This window comes from Bos taurus, chromosome 11 (assembly GCF_002263795.3).
Source record: "Bos taurus isolate L1 Dominette 01449 registration number 42190680 breed Hereford chromosome 11, ARS-UCD2.0, whole genome shotgun sequence".
NCBI classification, from domain to species: domain Eukaryota; kingdom Metazoa; phylum Chordata; class Mammalia; order Artiodactyla; family Bovidae; genus Bos; species Bos taurus.
In genome coordinates this window covers 45,550,260-45,572,702 of record NC_037338.1, presented here as the reverse complement: position 1 = coordinate 45,572,702, position 22,443 = coordinate 45,550,260, and the positions used below count along the sequence as shown (strand labels likewise).

General features: G+C 49.0%; 1 protein-coding gene across 2 annotated transcripts in view; it reads right to left on the bottom strand.

Annotated features, from left to right (window-relative positions):
* The window catches only part of ST6GAL2 (ST6 beta-galactoside alpha-2,6-sialyltransferase 2), a 59,041-nt gene extending 38,182 nt beyond the window's left edge, over positions 1-20,859 (bottom strand). Inside the window, exon 1 of one of the 2 annotated variants that reach the window (NM_001008668.2) lies at positions 20,815-20,859. The gene's annotated coding sequence lies outside the window, so the exon portion shown is untranslated. Of the gene's footprint in view, positions 1-20,318; positions 20,682-20,814 lie in introns of those variants that run through there. The other variant, XM_005212747.5, reaches the window with a different exon arrangement.
* Positions 20,860-22,443: the final 1,584 nt, after the last annotated feature.

Sequence of the window (22,443 nt, the reverse complement as noted above, 5' to 3'; positions counted from 1 at the left end):
GGGATGGTGCACCTTGCTTAAAATTTTAATGAAATTTTTTCCCCTCTCTGCCACAAATACCATGCTGAATTCTAGCCTAAGTCCCTGCACTGGTGGGATCATGTGGTCCCCTAAAATCCTGTTTCCCCTAACATCCTTTTTTATGTTCACAGAATCCACAGGGCTCTGAGCTGGCAGCCACTGGAGAGTCTCGCCTGGCTGGCCAACCACATGAATTCCGCCCATCAGAAGGGGAGGCCAGCTCTCAACACTTTCGGAGGAGCTCCAGGTGTAGAGGTCCCTGATCCCAGGGGGTTTGCTCTCTCAGTAGGAAGACAAAGTGATGATTCTGACTACCTTCGCTGTCCCAAGATGGGTGAGTGGACAGAGGAGAGACTGGGATTGAAGTCATCCTGGTTGCTTCCAAAAGGAGGGGACCAGAGGTGGACTGTGAGGGACAGAGTGGAGTTGGGGGCGGGGCTCAGTCCCTTCTGGCCAGGGTGGTGAGCCTGGCTGTCTGGTACACACATGGGCGACCAGGAGGGGTGGGATACCCAGATGGACAGGGACATGTCCTCTCATTGGGACCATCTCCCTCAGCAGTTCAAGGTCTGTCCTTTGGCAGCAGAGCAGATGGAAAATGGTTGAAAAGGCAGAGACTTGCTGGATTTAAAATAGATAAGCAACAAGGACCTACTGTACAGCAGAGGGAACTCTGCTCAATGTTATGTGACAGCCTGGATGGGAGGAGAGTTTAGGGGAGAATGGATACATATGTATAGCTGGCTGAATACCTGAAACTATCACAACATTGTTAATCAGTTATACCCAATAGAAAATAAAAAGTTCAAAAAAATAAATAAGAGACAAAGGTTCACATGGGCAAGTGGCACTGGGCAGCTTTTAGCTCTCAGAACTTTCTGCAAGGGGGGTGGCAGGTGGTGGCAGGGCAGTGGGGTTGGGAAGCCTGTTTCTGGCTGTTCAGAGATGCACAAGCTGACTGCCAGCTGGGGTCTCTGGCTGCCTGAATATGCTCTGGACAGAGTGGTCTGTTTGTTTTATGATAATCAGCATTCAGATATTTACACTTTATACCAGTAATGTGCCAAGGCTCACAGCTGAAGTAGCTCCAACACTCACGGTGATGGGAAGGATGGGAAGTGGCATACTGCCATGGGGATGTAAGGTTTCTCCCAGATTCGCGGTCAAAGTGTCAGTGGCCGGCAGGTGGTCCTTACGAGGGGGCCTCCAGCCAGCAGGAACCCTGCTTCCTCAAGAAATGCAGGCCTCCCTTCCTCATCTGAGAGGGTCCGGAGCATCACCAGCAGGAGACGGGATGCAGTGGTGGGGGATGCTGGCACCACCCAGGGGCAGCTCAGGGACACCGCCCCCGAGTCCAGACTGCGGGTTGGACAGTGAGACCCACGACTCTACAGTGTGTAGCTGACCAGAAGGCCCTGAGGTCGGACAGCCTGTTCTGAGCCTTCTTGTCATGTTAGAAAAATCTGTTAAGCCTCAGCTTCTTCATTCAACATGCACCATACGTGTCCTAACCCTCACTGGTCTACAAGACTCACCACAGTACCTGGCTCACAGTGAGAGTTCAAGACACAGTAGTTTTCAGTTCAGGTTTGGTATTGTGTAAAAGTAAAGAAGTGACACCGAGCAGACAGAGAGAATAGACTTGTGCACACAGTGGGAGGAAGGAGAGTGTGGGACAAACAGAGAGTCACATAGACATATATACGCTATTATGTGTAGATAGCTAGTGGGAAGCTGTTGGGAGCTCAGCTCGTGCTCTGATAACCTAGAAGGGTGGGTGGGGTTGAGAGAGAGATTCAGGAGGGAGGGGTTATATGTATACTGGTGGTTCATGTGATAAAGAATCCACCTGCAATGGGGGAGACCTGAGTTTGATCCCTGGGTTGGGAAGATTCCCCTGAAGAAGGGATTGGCCACCCACTCCAGTATTCTTGCCTGGGTAATCCCAAGGACAGAGGAACCTGGTGGGCTATGGTCCCTGGGGTTGCAAAGAGTCTGACACGACTGAGGACGCACACATTCCCCCAAGAGCCCAAAGAGGGCGCTTCGGAGACCCCTCTCAGGAGTCTTCGAACAACCCACGAGGCGTGTGCACTCCATCAGAGTGGAAGTGGGCAAAAGCCACTTCCTCAAACTCCAAGCTCACGGCTCTAGCTCTGTCTGCACAGAGGAGTGTGGATAAATGTCAGGGAAGCACTGAGGCGAAAAGGAAGCTGCAAAACAAACCCAGCACATCCTACTGTTTATGTAAAACCTGACAACTCCAATATAAATGGCAGATAGAAGCTCCTTTGAGGAGGGAGGGAAGGGCCTGGGTGAGAGGAGGAGGGGTGTTGAGTTTCACCGCTCAAGCGTGTCTGGAGTAAAATGGCAAAATATTCACAACCATGCAATCTGAGTTTGGAAACTGACTATTTCTGTTTTACACAGATTTCAAGTATTTACGATTTCAAACATAACAAAATTTGTCAACATAAAACTTGTCCTGAAAGTTGTAAAAACAAGAATAAGAACTCGTTCATTGTGTTTATATTTATGTTTCTGTTTCCCGATCTCTTTGGGTCATAATTCCTGCCAATACATCAGCACAAAATATAAATCTGACAGTGAATTCCAGCCTTGGTTGAGGACTTTCATGTGACAGCGTTATCAGTCTGGAAGAGAAAAGCTCAAAGCTAAAATGATTTATGGAAGCGTAAAAGAGCTCTGAGCTCACAGCAGGCTGTGAGAAAAACAATTTTTGTTTTAAAACACATATACACACTTATCATGGAGTCAAATAGGAAATCAACTTGAAGATTTAATATAAAACATGAGACTTTAAAGACACTTCTCTGTGTGGAGCTTTCAACTCTGCCCTGAGCTTCAAAGCCAAGTTTTCCATCTGCAGACCTCACCTCAGCAAAGGTGCGAGGGGCTAGGGTGGACTCAGTGGACCTCAGGAAAATCCAACGTGGTCTGGATGTTTTCGGTCTAGCCTGCTTTTCCAGATTTCAGTTTCAGAACCAGTAAAATGTTTCCAGGTTACGAAATAGTTTCTGAAGTTTCTCTGAGTTTCGGCCACCCGTGATAACGTACTCTAGTTCCTACCTGCCTCTGGTCGCTGCCAGTCACTGGGTCACTGTGCCCTGGCTGAGAGCTGCACAATTGTTCTTGCATCTGGTGTGTGTGCACACAAGCACAGTGCTGATTTTCCATTGCTTCATTCATTCATAAACTCCACAGATACCTGCACACCTGACACATGCTGGATTCCAGGTATGCGATGTTAAACACATCAAACATACCCCCCGCCCCAGGCCTAAAGTAATGTGGGAAAGACAGAACCAAGTTCACAAGTCTGGCAGGATGCTAGGCATCCTGACTGATTTTTTTTTTTTTTTCCCTTTTGCTATACCTTCCTGAATTCACGGGGACAAAGAGCAGACCTTCTCTGACCCAGGATGACTGTCACAGAAGAACCAGCAGCCCTTTATGTTAATTCTCAGCTTTGAAGTTCAAAAGCTGTATTTCAAGGACTGTGGAGGGGAGGACACAAATTTGGAAGAATCCTTTTTGAGTGGGTTTTCCCTTGCCCAAAAGGAGGTAAAAACTATCCCTGGTGGCTCAGATGGTAAAGAATCTGCCTGCATGCAGGAAACCCTTTTCGATCCTTGGGTCAGGAAGATCGCCTGGAGAAGGGAATGGCAAAACATTCCAGTATTTTTGCCTGGGAAATCCCATGGACAGAGGAGGCTGGCAGGTACAGCCCATGGGGCCGCAAAGCGTCCGACACGACTGAGTGAGTAACACACACAGGCTGATGGAAAGGAGAAGGTGAATTGAAATAGGAGAGTGAGACACTCAAAATACAGCTTCTGTGGAGTTTAGATAAAGCTGCATTTCTTGAACCCCGGGGATGTGGGTTGAAGATGCTGCATCAATGGGGGTTTGTGACGGTGGTACTGCCTGTATGATCTCTCTACCCCCACCCCTCACACACTCATCTCCTCAAGCGCTCTTCTTCCCAGTGACCATGGTCATCTGCTCCGGGGCCAACCTCAGACCCATCCTGCAGTGAACAAGGGAGCACCTGAGTTCCCCAAGATACCTTGAGCTCTGCAAGGATGACTCTATATAGACCCATGGTCTAGGGAAATGCGGCACGCTACCTGTGAATACAAAGCTGGATGTGGTCACAGTGAGAACACAGGTCCCAGGGCTGAAGTGCACGCCCTCGTTCTGTCTTCTCCTGTCATTAAGTGATGGAAAGAGATGGAAATATCTAAAAACCCACAAAAATCTCTTCTACTCGCGACACATTCCTTGTCATCTAATGATACTAAATAGATTGAACCATATTTTACATCCACAATCTTATAAAGTCCCACAGCTGAACAGAGTGCTGCAGGAATTAAACAGGAGGAAAATTAAGAATAGAATGACTATGCTGTAAAGTCCATAGAGTCATCCTCGCAGAGCTCAAGGTTTCTTGGGGAACTCAGGTGCAACTTGTTCATTGCAGGATGGGCCTGAGGTTGGCCCCAGAGCAGATGACCACAAGGTGGCTCCCAGGGCTCACAGACAGGACCCCCAGGGTCCATGTTCCTGAGAAAAACCCCCGGCAAGTGGAGAGAAGCATGGGTGCCCCACGTGCTACGGTGGGACCTGTGCTCCTCAGTCAACCTCTGCTGTCTCTGTTCTCTTAGCTGGAAAATTAGGAACAGCTGCTCTGAATGTCTCACAAAGTGATTGTGGGGACAGATTGAGACTGGGAGCCAGAGGGACGTGGAGCTGGAAAGAGCCTTATTATTATTGTGCATCGTCTTCTCTTGGTGGTGAAGACACAGAGGTTACAGAACAACACTTCTGTGTGTGGTGCGACACGTATGTGAAAAAAGAGAAATGGAGACAATGGATGACACATTGGAGACAATGAAGACGTATAGAACAATGGATGGACAGCAAGGGGGAAAGGGCCGGGGGGAGGATTAACTGGCAGACTGAGGTTGACATATATACACTATTGATACTAAATAGAAAATAGATAACTAATGAGAACCTACTGTAGAGCACAGGGAACTCTACTCGGTGCTCTCTGGTGACCTCAATGGGAAGGAAATCCCAAACAGCAGGGATCTATGTATACATACAGCTGATTCACTTTGCTGTTGTTGCTCAGTGGTGTCCTACTCTTTGCAACCCCATGGACTGTGGCCCGCCCGGTTCTTCTGTCTGTGGGATTCTCCAGGCAAGAATACTGGAGTGGGTTGCCATTCCTTCCTCCAAAGGATCTTCCCGACCCAGAGATCAAACTCTAGTCTCCTGTGTTGCAGGCAGATTCTTTACCGTCTGACCCACCAAGGTAGCCCATAAAATAGAAAGCTAATGAGAGCCTACTGCATTGCGCACGAAACTCTACTCAGTGTTCTGTGGTGACCTAAATGGGAAGGAAATCTGAAAAAGACGGAACATATGTATATATATTCGCTTTGCTATACAGCAGAAATTGACACAACAGTGTGAAGCAACCATACTCCAACAAAAATTAATTAAAAAAATGAAACCTCCTGGCATCTGCTCCAGACTTGAACCAAAATCCCAGAGGCGGGGCCCATGTGCCTGCATTGCATGTTGGCCCTTGGATGGCTGCATGAGTGAGTAAAACCTCAGGGCAGGAGAGAGAACAGGCACTGTCCTCCCATGCAGTCAGGAGGTGGTTTGGCAGGAATCCCCAAACCACCCACAGAACCACCCACAGATGCTTGTCTGACTACAGCTTCCTAATCCCCATCACCTCTCCCCAAACCAGCTACACCCACCTTGACCCATATAGCCCTGTGCAGCCCTGGACCCCACAGGCGAGACTGGGGTCCCAGCTGAGTGCCTCTGCGAGGGCCATTTCCTCTGCAGGAAGATGGGGGCTGTCACCTCAGGAACCAGCTGGGGCACCCTTCCCTGGCTGCTTCCTGTGCTACCCAGCACTGCGTCCGTGCCTGCTTCTCCCACTAGCAAGGGACTTTTAACACCCGAGGCACAGATACATGAATAAAAGAAACAGCAGAGTGTAATTATGCTTACAAAAACTTTCCCATAGCGTTGAACACTACTGCCTTTGCAAATCATACCCAGATTCCCATTCTACAGAAGCAAGATGTTAAGCAGCTGAGTCACAAACACCAGTTCTCTCTCCTCTGAAATGCTGAGTGCCATCACACAGCTCAGCCAGTCTTCCAGAGGATTTTTATTAGATTCTACACAGTCCATGTGCTTCCAGGCACGGGTGCTCCCAGAATGGTCTCCCCTTCTTCCTTTTTTCCTTTTCCACACTTTCTACTTGATTCTGGAATGGTCTATGATAAACACAGCTTGTAACAAACCTTTCAAAAAGAACTTCTCTAAATGTCATCCCTGCTCAGCAATGTACAGATAAAAGTTTTAAAATTGGCTCTCAGGCAAGGGGAGTGGGGAGGAGACCTGATTTTTAGCATTTGCCTTTCTATGGTGTAAGTATTTCCACCACAGCCAATTTCAATCTACTTATGTGTCCTTATTGAACTCAGAGGTGGGAACAGACACAGAAGCTCATCTCAGTATTTTTACTACACAGATGCAATAGATGCAAAGGACTCCTGAAGGAGAAAAGGCAGAAGATGTGATGAAACTGTTAGGAATCGATGAGTTTTGAGAGCTGACCATCTTTGTTTTTAATATAATTTAATAATTGGCTCACAAAATTCCTGGGGGCTTCTCAGATGGCTCAGTGCTAAAGAACCCGCCTACCAGTGTAGGAGACACAGGACATGTGGATTCAATCCCTGGGTCAGCAAGATCCCCTGGAGGAGGAAATGGCAATCCACTCCAGTATTCTTGCCTGGAAAATCCCATAGACAGAGGAGCTGGGCAGGTACAGTTCATGGGGTCACAAAAGAGTCAGGCATGACTAAGCGACTGAGCACCAATGCACAGAGTTCCTGAACATTGGCAAGGGAGCTGCAGAAACTGGGGCACCTCACCCCTCCCAGAAGAAGTCTATCCTGCAAGGGTATTCATGCCAGGGTTCCTGGTTGTTCAGACACCTGGAGGGCTTCAGGGTCCTTTAAACAGATGCAGAAGCACAAGTTTAGACCTTCGAGGAGGGTGCCATGTGGCTACCAGACAGCAGGTGTCTGTATGGCAGAGACAGGTGCACATGGGTGTCAGTCCTGCTGGTGAAGGCTCGGCTTCGGGGAGAGGGTCTCCAGCGCTGCTGGCTTTCAATGCCCAGATGACAGGATGGTGATGATAAATCTGGTTTGCTGTTTCTTCCCAGCATGTCCTGTTACACACATTCACATGTCTTGACTTTTATCTTAGGTCCCGCCTTCTTGTAAGACTCTACATCATGATGTCCAAGCTCTGGGATCCATCATCCTCAGAGGCTTTCGCTTCACAGGTGAGGGTGCTGAGGTTCAGGGGCGGGCACGAGCTCTCAGGGGAAAGTGACGGGGGCTGGCAGCCAGGTTTTGTCTTTTTATAAAATCACTTGCTGTTCAAAGTGCTGAAGGCACTCTATTTTATTTGCTTGTTCATCTGTACAGGCACTGACTCATTTCCAGAGGGCTAATAAGATTCATCCTCCGTGACTTACGGAAACCTCTGTGCAGCCTGCTCAGTTCTGGAGGTGACACTGAGTGGCCTGGCTGCATCTGACCAGCTGCCTGTGTTTAAGCCTCACCCGGTGGTAGAAGGAGTAGAGCTCACAGGCTCCAAGTGTGCTGCTGTGTCAGTGATAAACCTAAGAATGACCTGTGAGCTGGGCGCTATGAGTGCCTCAGTTTCATGATGAGAAACCGAGGTTAAGAGTCCATGGGACATCAGTCGGGCCGGCTTCACAGGCACACAACCGGGAGCCCTACGGCAGCCCTACAGGAACCCGCGTGCAAAGGGTCAGCCTTGGTTTCCTGCTCCCCTGTTGCTGTCTTGGAGGTCTTCAGAGTTGTGTCTTTGATTCTGTGTATTCTAAGTGAAGCTAGAAGGGAGACCAGGACCATGGAGCGTGTGCTCCAGCAGAACAGAGGTGGAGTATTCTCTGTGCAATCACCAGTCCTTGCTACTCATCCATGTGCAGCAGCTGAGTTTTTGTGTGGACATAAGTTTTCAACTTCCCTGGCAGCTCAGATGCTAAGAAGTCTGCCTGCAGTGAAGGAGACTCATGTTTGATCCCGGGTTGGGAAGATGCCCTGGAGAAGGAAATGGCAATCCACTCCAGGATTCTTGCCTGGAGAATCCCATGGACAGGGGAGCCTGGTGGGCTACAGCCCATGGGGTCAAAAAAGAGTCAGGCACAGTTTAGCAACTACAACAAGAACATCAACAGCATAGAATGTATAAACCCAAGAGTGAACCCAAAGGTTAACTATGGACTTTGGGACATTATGATGCATCAATGTAGGTTCATCAGATTGCAACAAATATACCATTTGGGGGTATGCTGATAATAGAGGATGCCGTGCTTGTGTGAGGCAGGAAGTCTCCATATGTTCTGCTCAATTTTGCTGGGAACCTTAAGGTGCTCTAAAAGTCTGAATTTTTTGTTTTTAAAAAAAGTAGAACAGAAAGAAGAAAAGAAAAAAGAATAATGACCACAAATTCCTCCAAAGTGGAGGCCTGGAATCTGAAACTTAGTCTGTTGGCTCCAGAGTTCATGTCTCTCACAGCGACTGCCCTCTACAGTTTACAAAGGGTCTCCCCATACTGTCAAGTCAGTGCCATATGGGTTTCAAATTAAATGTCCAGTTCTGACCTCCGGTGCGCTGAAAAGAAACTTTTCACAGCTCATAAATCGTTAGCACCTGCTATAATAAAGTAAGCATCAGTGTTCAAGCCTCCAAGCAGAGGTCAGGGGCTGAAATCCCCTGCCATGCCCCCACAGTGCTCGTGTAGGTATGGATGCAATGAGGTGTGTGTCGGAGAAAGAGATGGAGACGGAGGCAGGAGCACGGAATCCAGCACAAGAAACGCCATCCGCCCTCCCTCAGGGGAGAGTCTGGGAGCTGCGGAGACCATGACAAGAAGCCAACTTAGTTCTCTTTTTAAGAAGGAGATGGCTGACCTCAGCACGTTCCTGTTCCCACACTTGTTAACTGTGGCCAAAGAGTGTAAACCAGGGAGCGAGTACAGTAACAACCCTGTGAGATGCACGATTCATGGAAGGAGTGTCCTCAGCCCCTCTCCTTGACTCCCCAGCCCTGAGGATAAAGAGGCAGTGGGCGGAACTCCACTGCTTGATGGCAACAAGCCCAAGTCTGCCATGAAAGGAGCGACTTTTACTCAACAAATATCTACAGGATCTACTGGAGGAATGTTCGAGCTGGCGACACAAAGGCAGATTACATAAGTTTCCACATCTCAGAGTCTTTTTTTTTTTCAAGTAATTAATTTATTTGATGGGGGATACTTACCTTACAATACTGTGATAATCTTGCTATACATTGACCTGAATCAGCCACGGGTGCACATGTGTCCCCCCATCCTGAACCCCCCTCCCACCTCCCTCCGCACCTCATCCTTCTGGGTTGTCCCAGGGCTTTGGGTGCCCTGCTTCACGCATTGAACTTACACTGGTCATCTGTCTTACATATGGTAATATACATGTTTCAATGCTATTCTCTCAAATTATCCCAAATTATCTCGGCTTCTCCCACAGAGTCCAGTGTTCTTTATGTCTGTGTCTCCTTTGCTGCCCTACATGTAGGATCATTGTTCAGTTCAGTTCAGTTGCTCAGTCATGTCCAACTCTTTGCGACTCCATGGACTGCAGCATGCCAGGCTTCCCTGACCACCACCAACTCCCGGAGCTTGCTCCGACTTGATGGACATGAGTTGGATGGTGATGCCATCCAACCATCTCATCCTCTGTTGTCCTCTTCTCCTCCTGCCTTCAATCTTTCCCAGCATCAGGGTCTTTTCCAGTGAGTCAATTCTTCACATCAGGTGGCCAAGGTATTGAAGTTACAGCTGCAGCATCAGTCCTTCCGATGAATATTCAGGACTGATTTCCTTTAGGATTGACTGGTTTGATCTCCTTGCAGTCCAAGGGACTCTCAGGAGTCTTCTCCAACATCACAGTTCAAAACTATCAATTCTTTGGTGCCCAGCTTTCTTTATAGTCCAACTTTCACATCCATACATGACCACTAGAAAAACCATAGCTTTGACTAGACGGACCTTTGTTGGCAAAGTAATATCTCTGCTTTTTAATATGCTGTCTAGGTTGGTCATAGCTTTTCTTCCAAGGAACAGATGTCTTTTAATTTCATGGCTACAGTCAGCATCTGCAGTGATTTTGGAGCCCAAGAAAATAAAGTCTGTCACTGTTTCCACTGTTTCCCCATCTATTTGCCATGAGGTGATGGGACCAGATATCATGATCTTAGTTTTTTGAATGTTGAGTTTTAACCTAGCTTTTTCACTCTCCTCTTTCACTTTCATCAAAAAGCTCTTCAGTTCCTCTTTGCTTCCTGCCTTAAAGGTGGTGTCATCTGCATATCTCTCCCAGCAATCTTGATTACAGCTTGTGCTTCATCCAGCCTGGCATTTCACATGATGTACTCTGCATAGAAGTTAAATAAGCAAGGTGACAATATACAGCCTTGAGGTACTCCTTTCCCAATTTGGAACCAGTCCATTGTTCCATGTCCGGTTCTAACTGTTGCTTCTTGACCTGCATACAGATTTCTCAGGAGGCAGGTAAAGTGGTCTGGTATTCCCATCTCTTGAAGAATTTTCTACAGTTTGCTGTGATCCACATAGTCAAAGGCTTTGGTGTAGTCAATAAAGCAGAAGTAGATGTTTTTCTGGAACTCTCTTGCTTTTTCTATTATCCTCTCTATGAGGCTGAAGGTAAAGACCCCCCTGAACTCCGAGGGGACCCCCTCCCCTGACAGCTGCCCCTCACCCATCCTGATACACAGCTCAGCTGGACAGAGCAGGTGCCCGGCCTCTACACCTGGGAAACAGATCATCTTTATTTACCTGTTTGTCAGGGTTGCTTGTGTTTCAGACAGTAAGGAATCTGCCTACAGTGCAGGAGACCTGTTCAATCGCTGGGTCAGGAAGATCCCCTGGAGAAGGGAATGGCAACTCACTCCAGAATTCTTGCCTGGAGAATCCCATGGACAGAGGAGCCTGGAGGGCTACAGTTCATGGGGTTGCAACGAGTCTGACATGACTGAACACACACACAGCACAAACAAGGGAAAGGCAGGACCTCTTGTAAGATCTGAATTATTCATCATCAGTTTCTAGGAGGCCACAAAATTGTCTTGACTTTGAGGTTCCCTGCCTGAGAGTAAATCTTCTCAAGCAGTCTGAAACAGTTGGAAAGAAGAAAAACAAACAAGCAAAACACTCAGCCTACTGCGAAGGTCAAGGCTGAGTTCACACTCTCCTGAAATGTTGGGGTCCACTGGAAACCAGCTTCAATAACCCATGGTTCTGAATTCCCAGAAGAACACAGCACCAGTTGGTGAGCTAGTTTGATCACAGGCTCAGGCCTTCCTGACTGGCATCAGGATTTCAGAACCCAGTAAGAGAATTTTCTACCCAGTTTCAGTTTTCAAAGACCTTGTCCAGGACAACAACATAATTAAAAAGTGCAGAGAAACCAACTGGTAATGCAAACCTCATTAAGTTGGCACAGCGTGACTCATGAGGAAAATTAAAAGGGCTCAAGGGTGTGCAGAGAGCTAAGGTCCTACCGTTTTCACAGATTTTCAATTTTAATATATTACCACAAATAGCAGTAGCACTGAATACTGTGGGAATCAACCCAGGCCTGTGACAGTGGATGGTGCAATGCTAAGTCGTATCTGACTCTTTGTGACCCCATGGACTATAGTCCGCCAGGCTCCTCTGTCTATGGGAATCTCCAGGCAAGAATACTGGAGTGATCTGCCATGCCCTCCTCCAGGGGATCTTCCCAAGCCAGGGATTGAACCCACATCTCCTGCACTGGCAGGTGGGTTCTTTACCACTAGCGCCACCTGGGAAGCCCAACAGTGGATGGAGGTTCCTCCAAAGAGCTTCCTTTGCCAGGTGTGTATGTCCAGAACTGACCTGGGTCTGTGAGACTTCGTGGAGATCCCGAGTGTTGCTGGTGCTGGGGGTTGTCACGGGACAGAACTGCCGCAATGCCACAGGCAGCAACGTGGCGGCTAAGGACCAACACACATGTTGTCATTAAAATCCACTTAACTGGATTATGAAAGTGATTTAAAATGACTTCCTTGGGTGAGAGGAAAGCCACGCTTAGGTACCTCTCTGTTCATTTGCAAGTCATCCCTTGTATCTTAAGCATACTTAAATGGAGCAAGAACAGTTTATTCAAACGCTCCATGTATTTTTTTTTTTTTTAACTCCATGTGCTTTCATTAAACTCCTGCAATGTTCTATTTACTACAGAGAATCACTTGAAGTCCTTAACTTCAACCACTGGTGACAGTCTTTATTTTCATTCTAGTATGGGTTCAGAGTAATGGAAAGAGTTCCTTTAATTAACTGACTCACTCAGGGCTGCCCCGAGCCCTCACTTGACCTTTAGGGAAAGCAATGCAGAGCGCTTAGCACATAGAGGACGTTGTCTGGGAAGATGCTTGGAAAATACAGGAAGCACCATATAAACTCTCATGACTCCAAATGCAGCTGACCCTCTGTCCCTCCCGGGAAGATGCCCTTAGTCTGCATGGCTGTCTCCTGCAGGGAGTGCTGGCAGAACGTGTAATGGCCATGCGTGACATTCAGGCCAGGTGTGACACACTGCTGGGGACATAGCACAGTACCATCTCTGGCTTCCCACCAAAGGTGTGTGTTACCTTCTCCACCTGCACTGGGAGGGCCAGAACTCAAAGCACTGCACTTACAATTCTTTGTGGTCAGCTAAGATTTGATTTTCCTGCCCAGGGACCTTTCCCAAATTTTAATATCTGTTCACAGATGATTCATGGGCAAGCAGGAAAAAACTGCAGCCCAACCACAACCACCACCAGCCCATCCCTGGGGACCAGCCTTATTATCCCACCAGGGGCTGCTAATGTGTGTGGCTCTGATTGTTAGGATTTGATACGTTTATGGATCCGAGATGAGTGCTTTTGTAAACTCTCCCTGGGAAGGTCCTACCCAATTTATTTACTAATTACTGGCCAACTACACATGTCCCTCACTTCTGAATGCTCTGTTAAAGAAAGGAACAAAGATGCCCAACTACATCTGGGATCATTATGAAAAGAGAGGCGCTTTTCAGGTGTTCTCTGTGAGATTCAGGGAGGCATACAAATAATAGGGTTGAATGGTTTAAGTCTGACTTCCTAAAGTAGCTAACAAAATGTGAGAAAGGAAGGCCTGCTCCAGACCCGATATGTTCCATGATGTCACTGCCCTGGCACCTGGAGATCATCAGGTGCTCGAGGTTTTGCTCAATTGGTAAAGAATCATCTGCAATACAGGAGACCCAGCTTCAATCCCTGGGTGGGGAAGATCCCCTGGAGAAGGGAATGGCAACCCACTCCAGTTCTCTGGCCTGGACAATCCCATGGACAGAGGAGCCTGGCGGGCTGCAGTCCACGGGGTAGCAAAGAGTCAGAAAGTGAAATTCACTTTTGTGTATCTTGGTGTGAACTTTACCATCTGTCCTCTGTTCTCCCCACACAAGCAAGGGGGCCTGTGACAGCCCCTGTGTTCTGTTCACCCTACAAACTGCCAGACACTAAAGGAAGGACACTTGGTTTTGAGGTACATAGGTGACCGGACTGGACTTTAAGCAAAAATGTCCTTGGCAAGCACACAGGATAAACAAGGGCAATGTCGAAATATCTAACTGCAACCCTCAGTCCTGCTTTCACCCACCATGTAAAAACACAGTATAAAGCAAGCACACACCTGACCTTCCTCCTCTAGTCCTGCTCTGAATCTACCTCCCCCAGGGAACTTGAGTTGTGATACCAGGAGTCCAGTCACCTGGCCCAGCCCAGCACCCTAGGGGCACCCTAGATACCCTGCTGGAGATGCCACTGCAGGATCTGGTCCCGAGGATGAAACACATCCTGCACCTACCCAGGTACCGGGAGATGCTGACGCTGTAAGAACCCTCACGCTGCACACAGAGAGAAAAAAGCGCGTGTTCCCACACGCAGTCTTTGTTGTTGTGCAGTCGCTCAGTCATGGCCAACTCTTCTGTGACCCCCTGGACTGTAGCCCGCCAGGCTCCTCTGTCCATGGGATTCTCCAGGCAAGAATACTGGGGTGAATTGCCATTTCGTTCTCTAACACACGGTCTACTTATAATAAACGAAGAGTGCAGTTTAAACCCTAAACATTTTTGAGATCTTCCTACTCCACTGACAATGTGGAATTCTCCCGAGATCTCTGATACAGGAAGAAGAGTGTTCTCTCGGTCAGAAGGCCAGGGTTCTGATCCTGAGTTTGTTTCTCAGCAGCTGTGAATCCCAGCCAGGAACGTTTACTTGTCACGATTCACATTCTCTCTCATATCTGACATAGAGTCACATCAGTCCCGGGATGTGTTCCTCCCATATTTAAGTGTGAGTGTGTGTGAGGGTGTGCCAATGTGTGTGTGTGCTTGCGTCGTCTTTTAAAAGATAGTCCTCTTTTTTTTTTTTTTTTTTGTCACTGGGACTTCTCAGGGGTATAGTTTTCCCAATTGTAAAATATAATTTACATAGTAAGACCCTTCTTCTAATAGGAAAAGCAAATTCATTCATTTAATCATGCACCTATTGGATTAACTGTATCATTTATAAAACAAATTCCATATTAATTGCACTTTTTCCTACCCATCTGTGGCCAGAGGTACAAATACAGGTTTTAACACACTGCAAAAGAGCCATCAATAGACTTTCAAGGAAGCTGCTTTTCACATTAATTTCTGATTCATGAAAGCTATTGGGGTATCTACAAGATTTACCTTTTCCCAAATATAATTTAAAGCCAAGCCATTCTACGCTCAGTCACTCAGTCATGGCCAACTCTTTTGTGACCCCATGGACTGTAGCCTTTCAGGCTCCTCTGTGCATAGGATTTCTGGGCAAGAATACCGGAGTGGTTTGCCATTTCCTACTCCAGACAGTCATTCTAGAAGCCACAATAATTAGCAACATGCAAGAACCTGTACTTGAAAAATTTGTATAATTTCAACGCAGAAAACCAATGGTTCTAAAGTTAATATAGCATTCTTCTCTCAGGCTCAAATCCTAGAAGCAGCCTGGCATAGGACTAAGTATGTGAACTTTAAATTTCTGAAAACAAAGGCTTCTGACCAAGACACTGCAGGATTTTTCTTGACGATGTATTCTCTAATGCTTTAGCCAATATATTTCTAAACATCTAAGAGGCTACTTTCTAGGCTTGCACTCTTTGATGACCCAGTAACTCAAAAGTGTGTTAGTTGCTCAGGCGTTTCTGACTCTTTGCGAGCCCGCGGACTGTAGCCTGGCAGGCTCTTCTGCCCATGGGATTTTCCAGGCAAGAATACTGGAGCTTGTTGCCATTCCCTTCTCCAGGAGATCTTTCCAACTCAGGGATCAAACCCAGGTCTCCTGCATTGCAGACAGATTCTTTACTGTCTGAGCCACTAGGGAAGCCTCAAAGCACAGGGGTAATTCTCTTGAATCTTAGCTTATATTTTTCTTTGAAAATGTCACTGCTGTCACACCCCGTGAGCCTGAATTTCACCCTACTACTGCATGACTGGATATCCCAAATGGCCTGGGCCACCTTTCAGCTGCAACTCAGGCTTCTGTCTGCCTTCAGGTTCCAAAAGACACATACTCCAGGCCCTGTGCTTGCAGCCTGGACAACCTTCTGGAGCCAGCACGCCTGGGTGGGGCTGGGAGCTCTCAGTCAGTGCGCTTCCTCTTCAGAGTGGTATCTCATGTTGCTGCGTGGCCTTTGGAGACACCCAAGTTCAGTTCAGTTCAGTCACTCAGTCATGTCTGACTCTTTCCCACCCCCATGGACCGCAGCATACCAGACTTCCCTGTCCTTGACCAACTCCCAAAACCTGCTCAAACTCATGTCCATCAAGTCCGTGATGCCATCCAACCATCTCATCCTGTCACCCCCTTTTCCTCCTGCCTTCAATCTTGCCCAGCATCAGGGTCTTTTCCAATGAGTCAGTTCTTCGCATCAGGTGGCCAAAGTATTGGAGCTTCAGCTTCAGCATCAGTCCTTCCAATGAATCTTCAGGACCGATTTCCTTTATGATTGACTGGTTTGATCTCCTTGAAGTCCCTTCTCAAGAGTCTTCTTCACCACAGTTCAAAAGCATCACTTCTTTGGTGCTCAGCTTTCTTTATGGTCCAACTCTCACATCCATACATGACTACTGTAAAAACCATAGCTTTGACTAGATGGACCTTTGTTGGCAAAGTAATGTCTCTGCTTTTTAATATGCTGTCTAGGTTGATCATATACAATCTTTTCTTCCAAGGAGCAAGTGTCTTTTAATTTCGTGGCTGCAGTCACCATCTGCAGTGATTTTGGAGCCCAAGAGAATAAACTCTGTCACTGTTTCCATTGTTTCCCCATTTATTTGCCATGAAGTGATGGGACCGGATGCCATGATCTTAGTTTTTTGAATGTTGAGTTTTAAGCCAACTTCTTCACTCTTCTCTTTCACTTTCATCAAGAGGTTCCTCAGTTCCTTTCTGCCATCAGGGTGGTGTCATCTGCATTTGGAGACATCCAAGCCCAAGTTCAGATCCCAGCTCTGTTCTCACTCTTGAGGCAGCCACTTCCTCCTTCTGAGCTCAGTCTCATAGCATGGCCCAGGTTATGGCCAAGGTGCCCCTTGATGCCCTGTGCAGACATAACAGCAGGGTGGGGCATGAAAAGTCTCAAAGCAGAGGCTCTGATTATTCTTGGCGTCACTGCTCTCCCCAGGACTATGGGCTGTTGGAAGGGATGTCCAGTATGGATAACTAAAGGTTCCTTCTCTTCTGAGCAGGGGAATTAGCTTTTCAATACGCCAGAAAACACAATTATCCATTCCACGCAATCCGCATGCTGGAAGACACCTTGGAGAGAGTTTAAGCAGAGTCTTCATCTGGCAGCCCTGAAAACCATGCAGGTCTGTGCAGAACTCGGGACCGAGAGGTCACCCTCCTGCTTCATTCTCTGAGAAAGTCCAGCGCAAAACTGCTACCCCAACCCTCACACTTGTTAGAAACAACATCTGCCTGGAACTGGGGATTCTTTCCTGGAGAAGACCACAGTGGGCAGCGGAAAGCGGGAGGGGTATGGACAGGTCTGTTCAGACAAGTCCCTGAGAGTGGGTGGCGGTGCTCTGATGTCAGTCCATCCACAGGGCAATTCCATGTCAAAGCAGGAGGGACTTGGTGCTGGGAGGCAGACCGGAACCTGCCTACGGCCAAGGGAAGACAGTAGGCAGACTACTGCGGGAAACCCAGCTTTTACCAAGCGGCAGGTCTAGGATGGATGTGAGGGCTGGACCAAACTACTGGCTGAGGACTGCTTGGGCCAGTCTCACACCCTTTACATTAGGGCCAGTCTCACACCCTTTACATTAGGGCCACCACTTCACCCACAGGCCAGGTGTGTTCCATGCATTTTGAATTGCATCTCTTCCCCATCAATTTAGGGGGGCTGGACGGGGCTTAGAATTTAAGATCAGGATGGGATTTTGTAAGAGCCATAATAAATCCATGCTTCTGCCCAAGCCCCATGTTTATACATAAATCGCTCAAAAGTAGAAAAATGGCAGATGTAGTAATCCACAGTCTGATGTTTATGCATAAGAGTAGCTGGTCACATCTTCCAGCACACTCAGGATTTGGACTTGACACCAACCTGTTAAGAACATTGAAAACTGCTGTGTAAATTACACCTGCACAGTCCTGATTCCAAAATTAGTATCTGATTCTATGTAATTATTTCTCTTACTGTCAGTTGTCAATTTAATCCCCTAGTTCTTTTTAAAGGAGTGTCCAATGATTAAAATCGCAAAGCTTGACATACCCCTACCTTGAAGGCACTATCTTTGCTAAGACATTCAAGCAAGAAAAGTAAAGTAGTTCACTTAATTTAAGCAATTACAAATTAAGATGATATAATAGAAGATCCAGGAGGGAGAAAAAACACTGTATACTTAGGTGAATATTAAAACAAAGGCTGTCCCAATTATTAATGCATAAAACATTTTTTATGCAAAAGCATCAAGAATGAGACAACAAATCTAGACATTAATTAAAAGTTTCTCAAAGGTCAAATATCTCCAAGTTTCTGGAAAGGAACTTGTCATTGGCTTACCTAAGTAATAGGTACAAAAGTATAGAAATAAACTGGTATTTATAGAAAGACTTAAGCACTGAGAAACACTTGGATAAACTGTAGACACAGAGGATAAAACTCCAGTTAGTATAAGCATGCACACACTTCATCATCTCAGGAAAAGGAGAATCTCAGAAAAAAAGAGCTCCAGGAACAAACATCTACAGGAATTTCTCAGCAACCACTTCACTGTTCAACTTATCTCACAGGCTGGCCACAAATCCTTCCCCAGACCCAACAGATGTGTTCACCTCATGAGTAAACTTTTCCGTCTTAATTATCCTCATCAGAGACTGAGCAGCGCTGCCTGCTCTTCTCTACATAATAATCCATTCACATATTTTCAGATGTGAAATTATCTCAGCTTTGAATCCTACAGTCTAAATGTCCTCAATTCTTTACTTCTCAGATCGCAGGTACCACTTACTACATTCAGCAAATGCTGGTTTCTGCTGAGCTCTCTCCCACCTTTGGCCCTTCTTGTCTGAACTTTGGGTTCAGAACCCCACTAAGAGCTGAGGTTCATTACACAGTCTCTACAGAGATTTAGCACAAAGCTTCGGAAGCTTCACTTGCACCAAGCAGAAAGGAATACCCCCAGTTTACCTTACTCACAACAAAAATTTTATCAAGAATTCCAACATGTTTGAGTGACTTTTCTTAAACTCAGCGGTGAAATTCAAGGCAATTCTTCCATTAGTTTCCAGCATTCCCCACTCCCTACTGCCAACAGTTTTCCTGATGCATGTGGGAAATGCGAGCCTTCAAGGGTTGGAAAAATTTTGGTTGCCAGTTTCAGAAAAATAGCAGGGTAAAAATAAGCTCAAGGCCACACATCATTTCTCCTTTTAAAAGAAAACGTCAACCCCAAGTTTGCAACAACAGCATTTCAATTTTTGAAAACCACGGGTCATGAATTTTATTTCAATATGGCAAAGTATGTCGACCAAAATTAAAAAAAAAAAAGTAACTATCGAGTAACCCGCCCGAGGCGTTTAAAATGTGCAGAAAGTACTTAAAATGCTTTTCGAGTCCCCCAGCAATGTCCTCACCAAGCAAACAGCCAACCGAGCTGGGGATCAGCTGGCCCCTTCCCGGTCAGAACGCCAACCGCACACAAAGCAAAGATTCCGACCAAATATGGTTTGCCTCTCCTCAATTTTTCAGCCTGATCACTAAAAATACGTTCACAACCAATCCAGCCAAGCATTACTCTTCTCCCAAAGTGCTTCTCGGATTATAAAACAGCTTTGAAAGTTCAGCCTGACAAAACAAACACGGTACCAGGGGGAGAGACCTGGAAGGCGTTCGCAAAAAGTCTCATTTAAATTCCTGGAAAGCACGGCTTCTCAAACAGCTATTCGGATCGCTTTGGAAGGAGGCAGCAGCCGCTTAGCTCCAGCCAGGAGTTTCACTCCGCTCCATTCCCCTGCATCGCAAAATCCGAAGGAGATGGACGTTGCATTCCATATCCCCGAATGCATCAAATCTCCTTTCGGTACACGGTGGAAAGTGGGACAACTCCGAAGCCGCCCTCCTCGCGCCAGTGCGCAAGAACGAACACCCCACTGCTCAGGATTCACAAGATCCTTCTGCCCCAAACGTTTCAGCTACAGAAAACTAGAGATCAGTGCAACGCACTTTAGACTTTAAGAAGCGCAGTTGTGCCTGCGGGTGGGGTCGAGAAGACAATTAAAGACCTCGAAGCCCCTTCTAGAGCCAAAATTAAAGATCAGTGTCACTGAGGGGCACACTGTGTTCCCCTATCCCCAGAGCGCAAGTCTTCCGGTGGGCTCACCTCTCGAGGAATTTCCTGCTTCTCCCCCCAAAACTGTCCTCAGCGCTCCCCCTACACCCCACCACAGGTCTGGGAGCGGGTCGCCGAGTCTAACTCGCTGCGGAGTTGCGCCCGGCTCCGGCGACCCAGCGGCAGCCGTCTGGCACCGCCCGACCCCGAGCCCTCGGTCGCCCACCTTTTCCGTACGCCGCGCCTCCCTGCGCCCGACCCCGTGGCGTGGAGTCGGGGACGAGCGTGTCACATCTTCTTCTCCCGCGGCTGCTCGGGTGCGCGCCACGCGCTCCCACAATTGCACGGACTGGAGCAGAGAGCCGGGGCCCGGGCGCCAGACGCGCGCGCGGCTCAGCGGCTCCCGCAGCAGCAGCCCGCCTCCGCCGAGCAGCCTCCTGGCGCCGACCCAGAGACCCAGCGACCCGCGCTCGCGTCCCGGGCGGCCGGCGGGGTATTCTCTGGTCCTGTTCGCTCGGTGTTGGGCGGCGAAAACGAGCGCGGGGGACTCGGCCTCCGGGCCGGCGCGATGCGCCTCATTGTTCCAGGCGGCGGCTCCCTGCTCCCAGCCCCCGCGCAGAGCCTGCGCCGCGCCCCGCCCAGCGCTCCCCAGCGCCCACCCCTTGCCCCCCGCCCCTCCGCCTCCGAGGCTTCCTCCGGCCTCCCCTCGCTGCCGTGCTCACCTAGCGGGCGGCAGCTGGCCTCGGGAAGTTCCGCGACCACTCCCCACTGCCTGGCGGCGGCGGCGCAAACGGTACAAGGTGGGCGCTCCCCGGCTGCGAGCCGAGCCCCGCTGCTGGCACAAAGTGATCGTAGACTGGGGCGTCGCGGTAGCCTGTAAAGGCACGCCTGTCCGCGCCGCCGCTGCCAGCCAGCCCCGGTCCTCCGAGGGTCACCTGCACAGGCTCCGCCCGGCACCGCGCGCCGCAGCCGCTGGCACTCGGGCCTGGCCGACGGCGGGGATGCTGTGAGCTGCGGGGCCGGGGTCGGGGCACTAGGCCCCGCGGAAGTGAGTCTTTGTGCGGCCCCGCTGCGACACACCCTACCGCGGCGCCGAAGGCCGGGCTACCTGCGCGCGAGGCAGCGCCCGGGAGCGGGCCGGGTGGGGTGCAGGGGAGCGAGCGCAGCATCCTCCCGGCCCGCAGGCTCCCTTTGTTCCGCCCGCTCGGCCGGCCCCAGGCCGCCGCCCGGCCCTCGCTCCCGGAAACTCCTCGGAGGCGCAGGGGTCGGGGTTGTAGCGGGAGTGGCCACCTGCCCCTGGGAATTCCCTAATGCACCCTCTGCCCGGCCATCCCCGCCGGGCCGGCAAAGTTCTCCGGACCGCGGCCCCCAGGCTGCTGGCCCGGCGCGCGGAGAACAGGCGCTGGAGCCGGGGGTGGGGCGGCAGATCGGATGTCCCTCTGCCAGCGTGCGGAATGTCCATTTGTCGCCGCGGCCCTCGTCCCTTCTGAGGGGACCGCAGCTGGTCCCTGGGACCAAGACCACGACGCGCTTTGTTTGCTGGTAAACACGCGCCTTTGAACTTCAATGCGCTCCCCGCGTGCGCGAAGGAGGCGGTAGGCAGTTCCCCACCCTGTTGTCCTCCGGCGGCCCCAGAGGGCTGTTGGGGTGGGGGTGGGGGAGCCACCTGGTAGTGGCCGTCTCAGAGGGACAGAGGCCCTCCATCCTAGCTCCCAGCAGGAGCTGACAGTTTGGAGATACAAATCCTTCACTAAATACACTATTTTAAAATTCGTATGTACATTCATTGACCTAATTCAGGATTTTTAGAAGAAAATAATGAATTGGATATCCAATCCATTCAATATTTACTGAGTGACTGCTGTGTTCCGGGACTCCGGGCTGGAGAAGGGGCAGTAGACAAGCAAGCTGAGTAGCACCTCTTTCCTGCCTTCAGGGAGTTTGCGGAAATTTAAACCATCACCAGGTGTTCAACTAAAACCGACTGGGCAAGACGCGCTGCCCTCAATCAACAGTGGGGGCCAAAAACGCTCCCCCTATGTTTCCCCAGTTGTGGTGATGGTTTCTGACACCTGGAGTTGGGAGGAGCTGCAGTGAAGGGATCGTGTGTCACATGGGCTTAGAGAAGAGTGATAAATGTGAACCACCGACAATATGGCTACAAGAAAGTGACCTGATAGGGTCCTGGGCCTGGTGGGGATGGGAGTAATGCAGAAAAATCCACCCCTTGTTCCCTGACAGAGGGCTTCCCAACCTCCGGGGTCTCATGCCTGAGTATCTGAGGCGGAGCTGGTGTAAAGCAGTATAAATAAAGTGCTCAGTAAATGTAACACACTTGAATCATCATGAAC